This window comes from Galleria mellonella, unplaced genomic scaffold, assembly GCF_026898425.1.
Source record: "Galleria mellonella isolate WM207_F2 unplaced genomic scaffold, CSIRO_AGI_GalMel_v1 utg176, whole genome shotgun sequence".
Lineage (NCBI taxonomy): Eukaryota > Metazoa > Arthropoda > Insecta > Lepidoptera > Pyralidae > Galleria > Galleria mellonella.
This window is the reverse complement of record NW_026442019.1, coordinates 434,006-441,001: the sequence shown is the minus strand read 5'-3', so window position 1 is coordinate 441,001 and position 6,996 is coordinate 434,006.

Sequence of the window (6,996 nt, the reverse complement as noted above, 5' to 3'; positions counted from 1 at the left end):
GGGCTACCCTTTCCTTTCCCGTAGGTGTCGTAAGAGGCGAATAAGGGACCTTATGGTGAAGGGATGGAGAGCAGCGTCCATCTTAAAACATTCCCAAAGCCTAACTGCGGTTGACAATCTGCCTGCCAAGCGTGGCAACTACTGGCAAACCCCACCTAGGAGGAGGCTTATGTTCATGAGTGAACAGTTAAAAGCTGTTATAATGATGATGAAAGACGACAGTTACCACTTTCCATCAGGTAGGCTGTCAGCTTGTTTGCCATAAAACAAATGTATGAAAGTCTCATCCATCGTAACCTTCAAGAAAAGAGCATATACCTTTTTAAAAGATCGACAACACGCCTGCAACTACTTTAGTGTTGCAGGCTCATGGGCAACGGTAGTCACTTACCATCAGATGAGCCATATGCTCGTTTATAAAAAAAACATTTATGTCATAAAAAAGTAAGATCCATCCGCCTAACAGCATTTTAATATAATTTATTCATTAGTAATATATTTTCCATTTTAGAATTGAGAAATGATACTGTGAGAATTTGAATTCATATCCATTCCAATGTCTGAATTAATCACAACGTAAAGCTACATCCTAGTGTATTAATTTCAAGGCTTCACAAATATTTTATACAAAAACATTGGATTGGTTAATTAAATTACTTGTTTCCATGTAATTAGCATGTGAATAACCGTCTTCGAAAACCGTATACCGTATTTTAACATTTATTTATACGAACGTACGCCTATTGCGTGTTATTTTTTTTTTGATGGGTGAAAATGGTATGGTAACCCCGCCTGCGCTAACGGGATACGCTGGTGGAGCACCAGTGAAGGGTCATCGATGAGGATGAAGTAGGTCAGTTAGCCCATCGTGACGAATTCAATAAGAATTGTTCACGATGGTTTCCAGGGGGACCCACGTGGAGGTCGACCTAATAGGGCATATTGCTAGCAATGGGGCTGTCAAACTCCATTGCTAACAACCCCTTTCCCCCCATTTGCATGTTATTGTCCCGGCATAGAATAGGGTACCTCTTCCTGTCCCGTGGGTGTTGTAAGAGCCGACTAAGAGAGGATGTGGTAGCAACGTCTGGCAGTAACGTCCCCCTTAAAACATTTCTAAAGCCTGCTTGCGGTTGGCAATCCGCCCGCCAAGCGTGGCAACTACGGGCCAAACCCCCCAAGGGGGAGGCTTATATTAAGCAGGGGACAGTTAAAAGCTGATATGATGGTGATGTCTTTTGCCGTATGAGCCTGGCATAGTATAAGCCGCCTTTGGATAAAGGAACAGCCTTTATCGTGGGTGTCATAAGAGATGACTATGAGAACTTAATGGTTGAGGGATGAGCAGCAGCGTCCCTCTTTAAACATCACTAAAGCCTGATTACAATTGCTATCCCACCTGCCAAGCATGGCAACTGCTGGACACCCTTCTTCTTATGAGGGAAGCGGTATTCAGCAGTGGACAGTTAACCGCTGGTATAATAAAGATATCTTTTCTATATAAGACTCTAACTCGGGATCCTAAAGCAATGGTTTTTTTTATACCACTGAGGTGGCAAACAAGCATACGGCCCACCTGATGGTAAGCGGTTATCGTAGCCTATGAACGCCTGCAATACCAGAGGTATTACGCGCGCGTTGCTGACCTCCTTTTTACTCCCCTTTTGAAGAACCCCATGCTGTGGTCTCTTGGGAAAACCGTGTGCTTACCTTTACGGTTTTTATTAACAACTAACTTTTACCTGTGACTTCGTCCGCATGACTAGTATGTTTACAGATCAGGAGAAAAAGTAGCCTATAACCTACTCCATCTCAAATAATATAGTAAGAAATATGCTCTATTCTTGAAGGTTACAATACACCAAATTTAATACTGAATGGGGATGCCATAAGGTAACGACTAATAAAGAATTATCATTTCCCATCAAAGGAACCATATTTATAGTGTCTACAAGGATAGTAGAAGACAGTTGGCTTGTTGTTATGAAGCTTATTATCCACAAGTACAAACCTATAGCACTAACATAACTACCCTTAGGAAACTAATTTTCGCTCTGAACCGATCTCTTAATACCGGCCGAAGGTAATTCCACGTTGAAGAAGGCAGGACATGGATGTGTTTATACCATAATGGAACAAACAATCAATCACGAAAATAAAAATTGTTATTTATGTCGCTCGTCAGTTTTTTTTTTTTTTATACAACTTAGAATGACAAACAAGCTGACGGCCCACCTGACGGAACGTGGTAACCGTCGTCTATAGACATGAGCAGTACCATGGACATAATAGAGTATACTGTTTCGCTCATGATACCCCCCATGCGTTGCCATTACTGAGGACTCAGGTGTTATTCCTCTGTACTCAGTAAATTCACGCCTTATCCCACCCTTCAAACCGAAACACAGCTATGCAAACACAATTGCTTCACGGTTGAAAGCCCATAGCCACCTTTTGTCATCGCACCATTCACCATCGGGAATTAACAGAGAATTCATCCTCGCACGCTTGAACTTTAATGGTCGCGTACAGTGCGGTTTCAAAGTATTCTGCAGAGGGAAAAGGATTGTTAGCAATGGAGTTTGACAGCCCCATTGCTAGTAATATACCTTATTAGGTCGACCTCCACATGGTTCCCCCTGGAAACCATTGTGAACAATTCTTGTTGAATTCGTCACGATGGGCTAACTGACCTACTTCATCCTCACCTATCATTCTTCACTGGTGCCCCGCCGGCGCCGATAGCGCGGGTGGGGTTACCATTCCATTATCATCCATTTCAAAAAAAAGTATTCTTCTGCGAACGTTCAGGCTGTAGAATGAGCTTACTGGCGAGATTTTCTCTAGAGACTACAGTATAAGATTCTTCAAAAAGAGTGTATTAGTATTTTAGTAGATCGACAATGCGTACCAAATACCCCTAGTGTTACAAGCGTTCATATCTTACAATGATTGTTTACCATCAGACAATCTGTCTGCTTGTTTGCCACATTCCCAGTATATAAAAAAGAGATAAAAAGATAATATGTAAGAAAGTGTGGTCGAACAGAGCCGAACGCAATCGAACGAAACACAATGGAGTCGCACGGCGCCGAGTGGCACCGAACGTCGGCGAATGAAACCGAACACAGTCAGACAAAGCTAAACTCAGACAAACAAAACCAATACAATAGAACAGAGCGTAACGGAGCTCACCAGAATCTTACGAAACCAAACAGGGCGGAACAAAGTCGAACGGAACAGTACGGAGCCCAGGGGGAAAGGGATTGTTAGCAATGGTGTTTGACAGCCCCATTGCTAGCAATATATATCATTAAGCTCTATTAGGTCGACCTTCACGCGGTTCCCCCTGGAAACCATCTTGAACAATTATTGTTGAATATGTCACGATGGGCTAACTGACATGCTTCATCCTCACCTATCATCCTTCACGGGTGCCCCGCTAGTGTATACCGGTAGCGCGGGTGAGGTTACCATTCCATTATTGCCCATTAAAAAAAAAGTACGGAACCCAACAAAGTCACAGTGTATTTAAGCTTAACGGAGCGAAACGGAACTGAACGCAGTCGAACAGAGCCGAACGGAACTGAAAGGATCTGAACCGAACAGAACAAAATACAATGAAATGTATTTACTATTTTATAAATTATGCAATAAAGAGTTAAAAAAAAATACAGAATACTGTTACCATGCCTATGCCAGGAATTAAAATATAAAAATTTATTTAAATGTGCATTCAAAAAACGTGATATGAAATATCCTTACAAGTATATGGACATATATGTTTCATAAATTGTCTAAATATATGCCGTGTAGTCCCGGCATAAAATAGGCTATCCCTTGTTTTCCCGTAGATGTCGTAAGAGACGACTAAGGGAATTTAATAACCAAGGAATGGGCAGCAGCGCCCTTCTTAAAACATCACCAAAAGTCTAACTGCGATTGCCAACCCGTCTGCCAATCTTGGCAACTACTGGCAAAACCTCCTTTATGGCAGAGATTCTCTCCTTATGTTCAACAGTGGACAGTCAACGACTGATATGGTGATGAAGAAATATATGTATAAAAATAATAGCACAAACTTTTTTTTTAAAAACTCCCTCAGCAAGATTTTCTTGGCTCATTAGGGCTTAAAGCGATCCGTAATATAACTTTTGCAGCCGTTAATAGACCCGGCCGACAGGTCACGCGTGACCTCCATCTTAGTGACGAGTCCGTTACGTTCCCGAGGATGACGAGGCGAACCCGTTCCATGACGGGAAGCAACCGTCCCGTTTGCATTTACATAAATCATTCTGTTTACGCACCAAGAGATTTCCACGTAAATATATGATGGGTACATGGGGTAATTTATGTATCTGTGTGGGGTAAAAGTGACTAGTTCGTTCTAATAAAACGTAATGTAAATGTAAATGAATCGACCATAACACAATCTGATAATTTTTTTACAAAACTTAAAATGGCAAACAAGCTAGCAGTCCACCTGTTGGTCAGTAATAACCGTCGCCTATAAACATACATAACATAACAGAGTATACTGTATCACCCATAATACCCTTTATGCATTGCCTTTTCTGACAATCAACATGTTATGCCTCTGTATCCTGTAAAATCATTGCTATATCCCTTCAAACCGAAACACAGCCATACAAATGCAACCGCTTTACGGCAGAAACACAAATAAGACAGAGGTACCCAAGCAGGTGACTTTTGTACAAAGTCTCCTTCTAGTAGAAAATAAATAGGTAACGCCCCTTAATAGTAAAAATATGCCATTTAGTCTTAAGTCAAGGTAACTGGCAGTAGAATTTTAATGGGCCATCCAAATATGCTAGCAGAGCACCAGTGAGTATGAAAGCAGGTCAGTTGGCCCATCGTGACGAACTCAACAAGAACTAACAAGGACTTTCAGGGGAAACCACGTGAAAAGCTACCTGATTGTATATATCATATATAAAAAATTATATATAGTAGTATATATAAAAAAAGAATATTCTTTTATTACGTCAGAAAAAAATGCATCTTGACCACACGGCTATGGAACTGTATAAAGACTTCAGACTCCTACTAGCAATATCATCTAATGATGTACCTCAGAACTCAAGACGAAAGTTCTGTAGGACTTAAATCTGTCTTTTGAAATCTATTATGACAAAAACGGTGAATGTTATGACAAAAAAAGATATCCAATCAGGGAGTGAATTTTATTGCTAAAAATGTGGTACAATAAGGTCATATGGTAATATTACAATGGTTTCACACGTGGAGACCTCCACGAGTTTCATTATATTCAGGCGCAGGCTACGAGCTTTGAGACCTCATTACCATCCCCTTTCCCTCCTGATAATAGAATTTTACCAGAGGGAGACTTTATACAAAAGTCGATTGCTTGAGTACCTCTGTCCCATTCGTGTTTCAACCGCGAAGCAGTTGTGTTTGCATGGCTGTGTTTCGGTTTGAAGGGTGGGATATGGCGTGAATTTACTGGGTACAGAATAATAACACCTGAGTCCTCAGGAGTAGCAACGCATGGGGAGTATCATGGGCGAAACAGTATACTCAGTTATGTCCATGGTACTGCTCATGTCTATAGGCGACGGTTACCACTTTCCATCAGGTGGGTCATCAGCTTGTTTGCCATTCTAAGTTGTATAAAAAAAAAAGAATTAGATGAAATATACCCATATATAAACGATGAGTAGTAGAAATAGCTGTAGATACATTCAGACGTTTTCGCATAAGCTCTTTCCAGTAATTTCGGATTGGCCACATTTTGAGAATCAATTTCGAATTCAACTGTGCTCCAGTGAGGTACAGTGACTTCCTGTGCAAGAATTTAATTAAAATTCCGTACGTACCGCTTAACGAGTTGGAGTGAATATACTAGATAGAAATTTGAGTATGCATGCCTAATTTAAATAATACTAACTTTTAGAACATTATTTCATACACGTGGATTTCAGAAGCAGGAAAACCATTGAAATGGTCTACTTTTTGATAGATAAATAGACAGATACTCTTTATTGCTTCCTTCGTAAACTTACAATAGTAAACTTATTATAAATACATACAAATACGAGAAAATATTATACTGAGAATTCAATGGGTGGTCTTTTTTTTATACAACTTAGAATGGCAAACAAGCTGACGGTTCACCTGATGGAAAGTGGTAACCGTCGCCTATAGACATGAGCAATACCATGAACATAACAGAGTATACTGTTTCGCCCATGATACCCCCCATGCGTTGCCATTCCTGAAGGCTCAGGTGTTATTCCTCCGTACCCAGTAAATTCACGCCATATCCCACCCTTCAAACTGAAACACAGCCATGCAAACAACTGCTTCACGGTAGAAACACGAATAGGACAGAGGTACCCAAGCAATCGACTTTTGTACAAAGTCTCCCTCTGGTAAGAGTGATCTCTTCCAGGCAACCTTTGGATGGAGAGGAGTAATTATAAACAATTTGACCGGAGGCACGAAACTCTATTCGTTGTTTAAATATGTTACATGTAAAGAAATGCACATGTACAATAATGTGAATAAATAGCGTAAAAAAAATTAATTTTTAAGTTAGACCTTCAGGGATACAACAATGTAAACCGTATCCAATTTAATGGAGCAGTTTTCCGGGATGTTTAACCCTAAACTTAATACGCCCTTTATGAAGAATCCCACGCTGTAGTCTTTAGAGGAAGCTATGGCAGGAAGATCGTTTTACAACCTGAGTACTCGCAAGAGGAATCTTCTCTGAAAGCGCACTGTGTGTGACTATTCTGGTTCTAAAATGTGATTACCATGAACGTGAACACAGCCATGCAAACAACTGCTTCACGGTAGAAACACGAATGGGACAGGGCCCAAGCATAAGACTTTTGTACAAAGTCTCCCTCTAGTTTGTCCTATCCTATCATATACTACTCTATCTTACTCTACTTCATTTTATTCCATCTTGATCCTATTCATCTTGGTTTCATAGCTTCACTAGTAACT